The sequence below is a fragment of the Microcaecilia unicolor genome, chromosome 1, assembly GCF_901765095.1.
Source record: "Microcaecilia unicolor chromosome 1, aMicUni1.1, whole genome shotgun sequence".
NCBI lineage: Eukaryota > Metazoa > Chordata > Amphibia > Gymnophiona > Siphonopidae > Microcaecilia > Microcaecilia unicolor.
Window position 1 is genome coordinate 660,723,145 of NC_044031.1, and position 14,458 is coordinate 660,737,602.

General features: G+C 42.5%; 1 pseudogene; it reads right to left on the reverse strand.

Moving 5' to 3' along the window:
* The window catches only part of LOC115461538, a 57,685-nt pseudogene that overhangs the window by 16,281 nt on the left and 26,946 nt on the right, over nucleotides 1-14,458 (reverse strand).

A 14,458-nucleotide genomic window follows, 5' to 3' on the forward strand; every position in this document is an offset into this window, starting at 1 on the left:
AAGTCATGTTTCGGCCTAAAAAGGCCTTCTTCAGGAGTCTTCTATTGGATGTTTGGTGATGCTTAACTAGCCTTTGTGAAATTCACGTGGTGGCTAATGTCTTGCTACTCCGTAAAGTCCAAACGTTTTGCATTTTATTACCAATAGAAAGCAGCAAGGCATTAGACACCACGTGAATTTTGCAAAGGGTAGCTAAGCATCACCACACATCCAATAGAAGACTCCTGAAGAAGGCCTTTTAAGGCCGAAACATGACTTGTGTCGAATCTTGGATGTTATAATAAAGCCAACTGATTTTTGGACATCGTCTGCTGCTCTTTACATTTATTTTATTTGTAGCATTTGTATCCCACATTTTCCCAACAATTTGCAGGCTCAATGTGGCTTACATTTGCCGTAATGGCGGTTGCCATTTCCGAGTAATAGAATTACAAATGATAATGTGTTAAGTTGCATACATACATGGTAACATACATGTAACCTAACATACGTGAACAAATCATGGTATAGATATATATCATGTGCATATATATGTTAAGGAAGAATAAATTATGGATTAATACATGAAAGTTCCTGAGTAAGAAATTGGAAGAATAAATTATAGTAATACATGAACGTTCCTGAGTACGAAATTGGGTTGTATCATTCTTTAGGTCATCGACTATGGAGAGACCATATTCAACATAGAGATTGAAGTGGTTATGCTTATTCGTTAGTGGTAAGGAGATTGATCAGTCAAGTGATAAGATTTCAATTATGTCTATGTCGTGTAAAGTCTTATTTTTTGGTGTTTAAGATGGGTGTTTATGGTATGCCTTCTTGAACAGATCTGTTTTCAGTAGCCTTCGGAAGATAGTTAGGTCTTGCGTTAATTTTATGGCCTTCGGTAGTGCGTTCCATAGCTGCGTGCAGATGTATGAGAAACTGGTCGCGAACGTGGATTTATATTTTAGTCCTTTGCAGTTAGGGTAATGGAGATTGAGGAATGTGCATGCTGGTCTCTTTGCATTCCTGGTAGGCAAGTCTATAAGGTCTGACCTATAGGTCGGGGCTTCCCCGTGAACGATTTTCTGGACCAGGGTGCAAACTTTGAACGCAATTTGTTCTTTTAGTGGGAGCCAGTGTAGTTTCTCTCTTAGGAGTTTGGCGCTTTCGTATTTCGCTTTCCCAAATATGAGTCTGGCTGCTGTATTTTGAGCGGTTTGAAGCTTCTTAATGATTTGTTCTTTACATCCAGCATAAATGGCATTGCAGTAGTCTAGATGGCTTAGCACCATTGATTGTACTAGGCTGCGGAATGCTTCCCTTGGGAAGAAAGGTTTGATTCTTTTAAGTTTCCACATTGAGTAGAACATAAGTACATAAGTATTGCCACACTGGGACAGACCAAAGGCCCATCAAGCCCAGCATCCTGTTTCCTACAATGGCCAATCCAGGTCACAGATACCTGGCAAGATCCTGAAAAAGTTCAATACATTTTATGCTGCTTATCCCAGAAATAAGCAGTGGATTTTCCCCGTCAATTTAATAATGGTCTATTGACTTTTCCTTTAGGACGCCATCCAGACCATTTTAAAACCCCGCTAAACTAACTGCCTTTACTACATTCTCTGGCAACAAATTCCAGGGTTTAATTACATGTTGTGAAGAAAATTTTTCTCTGATTCATATTTAAATTTACAACTTTGTAGCTTCATTGCATGCCCCCTAGTCCTAGTGTTTTTGGAAAGAGTAAACAAATGATTCACGTCTACCCGTTCCACTCCACTCATTATTTTATAGACCTCTATCATATCTCTCCTCAGCCATCTTTTCTCCAAGCTCTCTGTGATTGACTTGCTACGGAGAGTAATGGCCAGCAGGAAATGGAGATAATAATGCTACTGTATAAGTCTCTTATGAGACCTCATTTAGAGTACTGTGTACAGTTCTTGAGATTGCACCTTCAAAAAGATGTAAACAGGATGGAGTTGGTCCAGAGGGTGGCTACTAAAATGGCCAGTGGTCTTCATAAAGCATATGGGGACAGACTTAAAGATCTCAATATGTATACTTTGGAAAAAAGGTGAGTGAGGTGAGATATGATAGAAATGTGTAAATATCTCTGTGCCATAATTGCACAGGAGGCAAATCTCTTTCAGTTGAAAGGAAGCTCTGGATGAGGGGGCATAGTGTAACTTGTGGTTCCTTTTTTCTTTTTAACAGGGGGCATCCTAGGAATGATGGGAGGCATCAGGAGGAACCCGCGGGTCAGAGTTGCATTTCTTGGTTCACACAACAGTCCCGCTGCGGGCCATTCGGATCCATTTCAGAGCCTAGGGAGGCTCATTTCAGGCTAGGAAGACCTGTAAATAGAAGCCACGGCTATGAGGAAGCTCAGGGCAGTGCTGGGTCACCTGCAGCATATGTGTATGATATCATCACGCATGTGGCAGTGACATCATGGGCTCGTGCATGTGCAGAGGGTCCGATTTCGGCCAGGAGCTGTCTGGCCCATATTAAAGTTTTAGGGAGACCTGGAGGCAAAATAGTTATGTTTTTAAAGATGGCCCAGGGGCAGGAAGAGCCCAGGAAGAGGGGCTTTGCTGCTGCCCTGTTCCCAATGCAATTCGCATCCATTGTGCAATCGCACATGCACAGTGATGCACATTTTCTTTGTGTATGTGCCCCTGAGAGCACTGGCAGAGCAGGGAGATTTAGGGCAGCTCGGAGAGAGCCCGAAAACAGTGCAAATTTTTGCGCAGGTGCCCTGGTGCCACTGGAGACTGGCACTGACACCAGTATTAAAAATAAATTATTTAAAAATATTTAAATGTTTGGGCAGGGTTAAAAGTGTAAGAATTAAGGTGCCCTGAGTTGGCTGTCAGGGGTCCCCAACCCTTGCCAGCTAAAGTATGCTCACTTTCATTAAAACGAGCGTGCACAGAGACTGAAAACAGGACAGGGCACCTGGCAATGCGAGACCAGCATGGGAGAAACGCTTTGCTGGGGGTTGGGGACCCCTGCCAGCCAAACCAAGGGGGCCCAGGCCCCCATGGCCCCCCGTAGCTGCGCCACTGGCCCCAACGGTTTCAAGCAAAGCTGGTAGATCTTCAAATAAGTCTGCTGAAACTACACCTATCACACTCAGAGTAGGAGCACTTCTACCTACACTCTCTCTGAGGCTTAAGAGACTTGAAGAAACTCTGACACAAAGAGTGACTAGAAGGGACTAGAGAAAATACTCAACTGGTTATGTTCTGGACCAGTGTGGAAATTTACCTCTACGAAGGACACACTAATAGAAGAGAGATCCCATTTCCTAAAAAGGGTGTGCATTGCTAAGAGAACGGGTTCAAGGGGAAGACAAGCATAATTTTCATATAACTCCCAATTCAAACATAATAGTAGTGAACTTCTGGTTCTGGTTATTGTAAGTACAGAACAGTTCTGGGCTGTGTGAGAGTTTTCCCATAGTCCACTGTTAATTGAGACAAGTATAGAAATTTGGGTTGTAAATTTCAGCTAAATGTATACATTAGTTGATGACAGAGTTTTGCATTTACTTGACTGAGTATTTTAGTTAACAGCAATTCCATTGTTACCTTAGTCTTAAATTCTACAAACAAAATTCAATTAGAATAAAAACAGTTTCCTTAAGTACTCCTAGGTCATTCTCCATTATTTTATATCTGCAGTCTTAAGTACATAACTACATAAGTACATAAGTATTGCCATACTGGGATAGACCGAAGGTGCATCAAGCCCTGCATCCTGTTTCCAACAGTGGCCAATCCAGGTCAGAAGTACCTGGCAAGATCCCAAAAAAAGTATAATACATTTTATGCTGCTTATCCTAGAAATAAGCAGTGGAATTTCCCCAAGTCCATTTTTATAATGGTCTATTGACTTTTCCTTTGGGAAGCCAGCCAAACCTTTTTTAAACCCTGCTAAGCTAACTGCTTTTACTACATTCTCTGGCAACAAATTCTTTATATGTTCTCGAGTGTTACATCTTTTCTCTGAGGGCATGAACCTAGTTCTTTTTCCTCTTGAGTTTCTCCAGAGAACTTGAGACGAGGTTAGTGTTTTGATGAGCTTTTTCCTTATTTTCTAAGAACTCTCTGAGGTAACATTAACTGGCCACTGGTGACATATGCAAGTGTATTCAGCTAATAGTATGACAGAGTCAGTTCCTGGGCAAAGTGTGTGTGTGTGTGTGGGGGGGGGGGGGGGGGGGGGGGTTTACAATAGGTTGAAGGTGAAAGGAGATAAACTCAGAATTAACCTGAAATACTTCTTCATGGAAAGGGTGGTGAATTTGTGGAATGGCCTCCTGGTGGAGATGAAAATTGTATCTGAATTGAAGTTATCAATAGAAATCAAACAAAATAAAACATGGAAAAAAATAAGATGATACCTTTTTTATTGGACATAACTTAATACATTTCTTGATTAGCTTTCGAAGGTTGCCCTTCTTCGTCAGATCGGAAATAAGCAAATGTGCTAGCTGACAGTGTATATAAGTGAAAACATTCAAGCATTACTATGACAGTCTGACAGGGTGGGAGGATGGGGGTGGGTAGGAGGTATGCATGGGGACATCAAAGCATATCATTGATATTCTAACAGGATGGGTGTAGATAGGTGAGGTGTGGATAGGTGAGGTGATTTCTATTGATAACCTTAAGAGTGGACTAACACGGCTACCACACTCCTGTATCTGAATTGAAGAAAGCTTGGGACAAGTATGTAGTATCTTTATGGGAGAGAAAGGGAAAGTAGATGGTATGAGGGATAGACCCCATTGTCTTTATCTGCCTTCATTTTTCTATGTATGAATGAACAAGAAAGCAAAACAGAAGGAAAAAAAATTGTACTAGAGAGCAAGACTCTCCTTTGTTCTCTCTTACTGCACAGAAAGTTGAGGTAGAAAGATGTAGCAATCATATTACTAATCCAAAGAGAAAGAGGACCAATAAAGCCTTAGAAATTAAATGAAAATGCATGTGTGATTGTGTTTGAGCTGTAGACTCTTAACATTCATGACAAATGAAAAAAAGATAAACCACCCCCACAGTAAGCTGGAGCACAGACAGTCACATGTCTCTCCCTATAGTTAAAACAAAGATCCCCAATGCAGATAGTTGGATGAAAAGGAAGTGGGCACCCTGTGGTAATGTATGCAAATCAGTCTGCTTTGCTGCATCTAGTTATGCAAACTAACTCCAGCAGAGCCTTGTGCTTCATTGTTCCTAAAATGTGCAGGGGCAAAGACAGACAGGGTCTCATGCATTGTGACTGCATTGTTCTCTTGCCTCAGTAACTGGGTTAGTTAAAAGGTGTGTCTCAGTTTCTATATTGGAGATGGGAGAGGGGATGCAGAGCGGGAGGGCAGGAAAGGGAGACTGCAAACAGCGCTGTAAAGTACAAAGCGCAATTTAAAATCAGTATTTGATTGCTTCAGAGTCTTTAGGGTGAGTGCTTTATTTTATCAAAATATGTTTCTTTAATTCACATAGTGTGAGCTTTATAGTACATATGTAACCTCTGTCTGAGAGATGAGATACACTTCCCAGTTCATTACAATTGACTATTTTCTGGCTGGGATTCTTTGTCTTAAGCTTTTGTGAGGGATGTTTATGGCACAAAGAGGATGGTGCTTCATCCCCCCACCGGCCTGTAGTGAAAGAGGTTAACTTTTAATTAGATTGTAAGCTCTGTCGAGCAGGGGCTGTCTCTTCATGTTCAAGTGTACAGTGTTGCGTACGTCTAGTAGTGCTATAGAAATGATAAGTAGTAGTAGTAGTATTTGGAGAGGTAGAATAGGTAATTGAATTATTTTTTGAACCTCACTAAAGAGGATTTGACTTCTCCAAATGAGAATATTTGACATAGTAACGTGAGTAACATAGTAGATGACGGCAGAAAAAGACCTGCACGGTCCATCTAGTCTGCCCAACAATTTAAACTCATATGTGCTACTTTATGTGTATACCTGACCTTGATTTGTTTCTGCCATTTTCAGGGCATAGACCGTAGAAATCTGCCCAGAACAAGGCCCACCCCCCAACCACCAGCCCCGCCTCCCCCACCAGCTCTGCCACCCAATCTCAGCTATGCTTCTGAGGATCCCTTCCTTCCGAACAGGATTCCTTTATGTTTATCCCACGCATTTTTGAATTCCGTTACCATTTTCATCTCCACGTATCCAGCACTCTGTGAAAAAATACTCCCTGACATTTTTCTTGAGTCTGCCCCCTTCAATCTGATTTCATGTCCTCTCGTTTTACCGCCTTCCCAACTCAGGAAAAGGTTCATTTGTGGATTTATACTTTTCAAATATTTGAACGTCTGTATCATATCACCCCTGTTTCTACATGCTAGAATAGGCTGTTGCCTGGTAAGTCAGTCTATGTCGGGGTGACGGGGGGGGGGGGGGGGGTTGAGATACCCAAGCTTCACATTCTGCTGTAGAACTCGATTGAATTTCCTCACAGTGGTAATCACTCTGTAGTCTGTGCACCTGAGAACAACACAAGAGACATTTTATGGTCTTTTAGACCACTCTTTATGTAAAAAAACTGGAGAAACAACCCCTCTATAACAGCAGTTATCAAACATTTGATGACCACGACCTCATTATTGCAGCCACAGAAAATATCACAACCCACAGAAGTGCAGACCTATGATGTGACTGTGGAGGGCCCAACCAAATCGCAGTCTCAGGTTTTGCAACTCCTTTGGGAAGCCATGCTCTACAACTTCTAGAATTGCTGCAGTGTTTGACCTTCAAAGATGCATTTATGAAATTCAGAATTCAAAGCCAAACTAACAATCAATCAATATCATATGTTTCCAAAATGGCAGTCAAGTTAAACTGGCCTATAACTTGAGGCATTTCCCTAATTCATAAAAGAAAGCAAATAAAAAAAAATCTTGAAAATAGGAGGAGCAGAATTGAGTGGATCTTTCAGCATTTCAGTCAAAAATCTCCTAAATGTATCACTTTCAGAAACTGCTGGAAGCCAAGTTAATTAGATGAATATTTCAGTCTCACTTTGTTTTCTAATAATTCAACATTATTCCTCAATAAAGTATTCTCGTTAATTATCAAGGTCCCTGAGTCTTCAACTTTAGCCACTAATTGTTCACAGGAGTCAAGATACTCTTCTGGAATAACAACAGCATTACTATGAGATTGCACTTGCACAGATGGCTCCTGTAGCCAAGCCGTAGATCCAGCCATTGGACCTGAGAGAGATTTATCCAGGTTAAATACTGCCTACCAATCAGTTTCCAGGGAGAAAACCCAGAGCATCACCAATTTAAAAGCAGATGTCCAATTTAAAAGCAGTTCCATCAATAGACACAGAGATTTCTAATCTTAACAAAATCACTTCTTGATGGAGGCTTGCTTCCTTCCTCAAACTCTGGAATAGCATCTCGCAACAAGGCTACTTCTGTGCTCCCACACTGGAACTGAATCCTCCACGATTCACTGGCACTCCCCCAGTGGTTTCTGTAATGTAGCTGAAGCTGACACTTCTCCAGCAGACTTCATCCTCATGACTACAGGAGTCATAATGAGACCATCTTCTGGTGTTACAGGGAGTGGATCACTCACTACAATATTGATCCCTTGCAGCTGCAGGACTACCCACAACTCTGGGCTCGATACTGTGCCCAGGGGATCCTGCCAGCTATCGCATCCCCAGTGTTGGCCTCTGTGGTACAGCTCTAAGATCATGCAGCTGCTACTAAAACCACTCCATATACTGATTCATAGAGTCCACGCAAGCAGGTCCTGAAGCCTTTGGGTAAGATCTAATTATGCTTTTGTGCTTCACCATTGCTTATGCTGAAATCAAAGGTTATAGTAGCAACTCTGAGAGGCAGCCATATAATAGACCAGTGGTTTTCAAACGTTTCTTCTGCTGTGATGCACCTGACAGACAACGTTCATGTATGTGAGACACCGAACACTAAAATTCACAGCTGACCAAAGCACACCTAAATATTTCATTTTTTAAACTATAAGTTTAGTATGAATTTGCCTATCTCATATCAAAAAGCTGTGTGCAACACATCAGTCCCAGATTTCTCACTTGTCATACAAGAAAAGAAATATATATTCAAATTCTGATTTCACCTCAGTAACAGCAACATAAAATCCCTCCACTGCCAGATACTGTGAAGCAACACAAAAACCTATAAATGTGCTACAGAAACTATATAGCAAACAGAATCAGCAGACCGACAATATTTCCAGTTTGGGGCTGGAGACAACAGTTATTATTTGGAGTATTGGGGAAGCAGAATTAGGGACCAACCAGTTATGGGGATTTCAAGAACTGCAGGCACTAATGATTGTAAAGGAAATACTGGCTTGCTGTCTACACCAAATTTTTTGTGACTCACTTCCCACATCTTGGGGACACACTGGTTGAGAACCACTGTGATAGACTGATACCTGTGGTATCTTAGATGCCCCAACCTGATAATATTTCAGGATAAAGAATCCCTTTTACTAAAGCTTAGTGCATGCTAAATGCTAAGAAGCCTATAGATATGAAATGGGTTTCTTAACCTTTGTGCATGCTAATTCCATTAGTGCATACTATGCTTTAGTAAAAAGGCTCGTAAATTACTCATGAGGGAGTATTTTGTCTAGAGCATCCCTTGAGGGAGAAATCATCAGTTCCACTCCTCAGAACTTTGGTAAGCTGGACTTGAAATGCACTGAAAATAAAGAGTGTTCACACATTCATACCATGTCTAAAAGTTGATCTTTCTCACCAGGGGCATAGCTACTATGGACCACGGGGGCCTGGGCCCCCCTAGATTTGGCCCTGGACCCCCCTGCCAACGACCCTCTCAACCCTCCTCCCGCCACCAACTCGCCATCGCCGTCTGCTACCTTTGCTGTTTTATAATTTTGCCGCACGTCCGTTTTCGGCCACAAGGAACGAGGTCTTTTTTCCAGGTGGGCTGAAAAACGGGGCCTGCGTACATCCAAAACACTCACCTACACCAGTGCAGGCCATTTTTTTTGGCGTGCCTTAGTACAAGGGCCCCCATATGTTTTATGCAGAATTTTCAGTACAAAGGATTCCATTCTTCTTTAAACTGTCACGGAAGAGCTCAGAAAGCTCTACTGCCACACAAAGAAAGAGTGAGAAGCTGAGTATCAATGGATATCAATGTAAGAATAAAGGTGGGAATGGGTTTTTCAGTTTTTATCTGTGTTTGAGATAAGGGAAGAAAGAAATAAGAGGAAAGGTGGTGATATAACTATATCTAGTAAAAAAGGCCCATTTCGGGAACAAATGAAACGGGCGCTAGCATGTTTTTTTTTGTGTGTTTGATATTAAGGGATATAAATGTTTTTGAAAAAGGGGAGGGGCAGGGGAGAGGGAGGGGGTAAGAGGGGGGTCCTCACAGCAGTCACTCAGACTCTCTATGTATAACACTATGTCTGTCACTCACAGAAAGTAAAAACCTATCCCCATCGTTGTACATAAAGTAAATTGACATGTATTATTTTCTGAAGAATATTTTGTTGTTATACTTGCCTGGTATTAGAAAGCAGTAGGATCATGTACAGCAGATTGTGGAGTAGTGCAGGCAATGTTGTCCTAATCGCAGTGAATTTAGATGTGAAACAGGTAGTGGGTAAATACTTCGTTGAAGCAGTAAGAAACAACACTTTTAAAGCAAGTAAAAAACAATGAATGAGCGGTTGTTTTAGTTTCATTCCTTTTTTTGTTTGCTTAGGTTATTTAATGTAGCGAGGCAAGTGATTTGCAAGCGCAGTGAAAGTATTGTAATACTCTCCGGTCTTGTATTCGTTTCACTGGTAGTTGTGTTTTTGTATTTAGCGGGCCCACTGAATCGTGGGAAAAGGGTAATGGGAAACTGTTGAGAACGGTAGGCAGCAGGGCCGAAGGACACCAATGTTGTGTGCACTATAGCCCCTCCGCGGAATATATTATCCGGTAGCAGGACGGAAGGACAACAATATTGTGGGCGGTATACCCCCTTGGTGCAATATATTCGCCGCTTTACCGAAGGACAGCAATATTGTCTGCGCTATACCCCCTCCATGCAATATATTCGCCGGTAATAGAACTGCACCTGTGTTATAGCAGGAATGTTTTCCTCTTCGTGGCAGCGATGTTTCTGTGACCCCTTCTGCTGCTGACTCTCCTTTCCGACCTCCGTTGTATATATGTAGTTGGTTGAGATTGGTCCAAATGCGTCTGACATGTGTTGCAGTTGCCTGGTAACCCTAGTTTTGATAGGTTCCTGGTGCATTTCACGTGGTGTTCCGTTGCCTGGAAACTGGTTTCCCATGCATCCTGTCTGATAGGTTCTGCAACACTTTGTCCTCACGTCATGACGTTAACGTCATTACATTTGATGCGAATGTGGGGCAAATTCACTTGGGGAGATAGTTGACTACACCCTTACAAATCCACGAACCCTTGAGTGACATCACGGAGTGGCTTCAGAACGTTGGAGGTGCATTTTATTATAGTATCTCGCAGTGCATGGGGGGGGGGGGTAGCGTCGGAGGGCTGTGGAACTGGTGATTGGCTGAGTGTCATAGCCCCGCCCTCCACATCATCACGTTGTGACGCGAGGGCGGGGCATACACTCATGGGATCTTGCAACTACAAATTTGCATTTAGAATGTTGGGGTTGTGAATTATGTGTGGATGGGGCGTGGCTGAGGGCGGGTCTATGAGTGAGAGTGAGTGGTGCTGACAGCCTAGAAGACTACAGGGCTTCAGTGTTTCCCTGCCACACAGTGAGGTTCTGAACGTTGGAGGTGAGAATTATTTATATAGATTGCTATCTAAGTAAAAATATGAAGTGTTGCATATATAGTTGTACACTAGAACCACAGAACTAGTCCTATGAAAGCCCCACAACTGCTATGCACTCTGTAGTCCCACAATATCTTTTTCTAACACAGGGTGTCTGGATTTGAACCTGAAAGTTTCCTGCTGTCATGTAGGGACTCTACCACTGAACTAGAGGGTAGATTATTAAGGCGAGGGAGACGAGTAACCTGGCTAAAATATTGCCTGCTGATATTCAAAGCAATTTAAACCAGCAGAAGAGGCTCCTGACAACTACCCAACTGCTGATATTCAGTGTTTTTTTTAACTGGGTAGTGCCACTGAATATCGGCTCTCAATAGCCCACAGAAAAGTGGGCAGATCAGGGGTGGTGTAGGGGGCGATGTTGGGGAGAAACTGGCAGTTATGCAGATGCCAGCAATATTCACTGTCAGGACCTGCATAGCTAAGCGGTCAAAATTAGGACAGCTCAAAAGCAGAAGTACAGAAGTACTGCAAGCTGCCGTGAGAGGTCGCAGAAGCCATTTTCTGCAAAAGGGCAGGAACAAGTGGGCTTCACTCCTGCCCCCTTTGCCCCTACTGGACCACTAAGGATTGAATGTAGGCCTGGGGGCCCTATCTAAAGCAGGGGAGATTGAGGGTTGAGGGGTGTTCGGGGGGCGGGGGGTTGATTGTTGTGAGCTGGGGGAGGGGGAAGGGAAGCAGGGAGCTGTTTTGGGGGTGGGTGAGAGGGGGCACCAGGTTTCCAGGGTAATACAAGTTGCAGCCAATATTCAGCCAGGGCCCACATAACTGTCTTATGTGAGCCTCAGATGAATTTCGGCTGGGACCCACATAAGCTCCACAGCCTAGCATTGAGTGAATTAGCCCTGGATATTCAATGCCATGGCCCACACATGGACTAGCATTAAATATTCTGGCCATGGTCAGTGTTTTAAAAAATGCTGACTGCTGCTAGTTGAATATTGAGCGGCCACTCTCTCGCAGAGCCTCTACTGGTGCTGCAACACTAGGAACCTTGATTTGCATACATCATTTCTATCTAGCACACTATTGTAGTAATTAGCCTTTTACAGAGCAGTTTCTTATAGATCTCAGGACACATGAATTCTGAGTTTGACCATTTAGTATCGCTGATATGCAATGGATAGGACTCCCTGGAACATTCTTCTTGGCCTACGAATGCTACCTTCTTAGCACCCCTAACCTGGCCAATGCAAAGAACAGAAACTGGACTCAGGAGTGAAATCCTGATCTCCCAACATGGCCCATCAACCTGGGCCAGCTGTCAGATTTTAGTAGTGAAATTTTGAGGACAATTTAAAAACATACAATTCCAAGAAAATATGCTTCAGATTTCTCCCCAAAAAGATTTGTCACATCTTCTGAAATTATCCAGGCTCATTGAATAGCTTGAACCTGCTTTGAAAAAGAGTACTGTGTTTATCAACAGCATTCCCTACCCTAAGAAACATAAACCTGACAATCACAGCCAGGTTTACTTGTCAATACAACAACCTGAGCTGCCAGACTGATGAATCCAGCAGTGCTAATGGTGCACAGCTATTGGTTCATGCCTGAGCAGATATGCCAATGAGTTGACCATGTCATCTTATCAATGTGGCAAGCAGGAGCAGAGATGTCAGTATTGCAATAATGAATTTCCTGCACAGCAACGTGGATTATCTCTCCAAGTCATTTTATAAATATCGTTTATCTCATGCTCTGGACTGGAGTGACAACTGAATTATGCTTATTGACTGAAAGTGTGAAATATCAGTGTGTTCTCCTGCATAAATTTCTTTGCATTGCTTCAGTATTTCTCACCATCTGCTGTTATTCCTTTTATTGTCTCATTAGCCTACCTCCGATAAACATTATGATCTTCCTCACAAATCTATTGCGTGCCTGAAACACGCCAATAATAAATCGGTAATGATACTGTAGCAGTTGGAAGACAGATCATTAAATTGTTTCAGTCGTTTTTGGCTCCTTTTCTCTTTCTTGTCCGCAGATGTATCCACTGTTTCTCAGACCTATGCATGCACTGAAAATTGCCTCCAGTACACCTGCGTGAACATGTGTATACGTGTGTGCAACTTGAACAAATACACTGATACTGTAGCTAATTGGCATACACCTGTGTGCATGGGTCTGCAGTGTGTAGGTGGGGAACATGAATTCCTAGAGTTTGAATATTTTAACACTGGGGGGGGGGGGGGGGGGGGGGCTTGTGCATGTTCCTTTGGGGGTGTTAGGAAATACAGGGATAATTAAACACACTTTAGTGTATATTTGGCAATGTATGCACATAAACCCCCGGATTCAATAATCTTGCATGCCCAAATTTATGTGCATGTACAAGTTATAGAAGAAGAGCAGGTAACATAGTAACATCATAGTAACATAGTAGATGACGGCAGAAAAAGACCTGCATGGTCCATCCAGTCTGCCCAACAAGATAAACTCGTATGTGCTACTTTTTGTGTATACCTTACCTTGATTTTTACCTGTCCTTTTCAGGGCACAGACTGTGTAACTCTGCCCAGCACTATCCCCGCCTCCCACCACCGGCTGTGGCACTGACCATATAAGTCTGCCCGGCACTGTCCCCGCCTCCCGCCACCGGCTGTGCCACCCAATCTCGGCTAAGCTCCTTAGGATCTATTCCTTCTGAACAGGATTTCTTTATGTTTATCCAACGCGTGCTTGAATTCTGTTACCGTTTTCATTTCCACCACCTCCCGCGGGAGGGCATTCCAAGCATCCACTACTCTCTCCGTGAAAAAATACTTCCTGACATTTTTAGAGGTGTGTGCACAACTTAATTTAATTGGCTGTTAATTGGAGTTTACAGCCAATTATTAGCTTGAATTGTGTTTATTGGTGCTAATTGCCACCAATTAGCATTTGTGCGTGCAACTGCCCTTAATCGCTATTCTAAAAGTTGGATGCACTGTTTCTGTGGGAGGGGCACGGGTAGATCAGGAGTGTGCCTAGGAATTAGGTATGCAAGTTATAGAATACAGGGAGTTATGTCCCTAACTGTCAATCACTTGCACCTAAAGTTAGGTGCGGAACTGTGGACTTATGCTAGTATCATATAATGGCATATTATAGGATTCGCATGTATCATACATCATCCTGGCGCCTAAACTATGGTGTTCTTGCTTGAATCTACTCCAAAGTAACTCTTTAAAAAATTGCGGCTCGTATAAAAGTAATCACAATGGAGCAAACAAGTGTAATTTTACTGTAGGTATTGCTGGAGGTGTATTGGTGGGCAACTTAATTAAGGGCACTAAAAGTTAGGCAGCCAAAATCTACATGCTAAACTAGTATTCTGTAACAGTAAGTTTGTGCACCTAATCCATTATGGAATACTAGTATAAGCTAGCAATTAGCTGGTCGATTTTCAAAATGATAAAATTGACCAGAAATGACCGCTGACCAGTTAAATCATTTTTTGTGGGCTATCCACTAATTTTCAGCTGCACTTAACTGATTATCACAGCTGAAAATTAGCAGTTAGTGCCTAAGAGGCAGATGATCAAAAGCCCCGTGCTGTTCCAAAATAGACCTATAATCAGAGATAATGCATGCAAATTTAA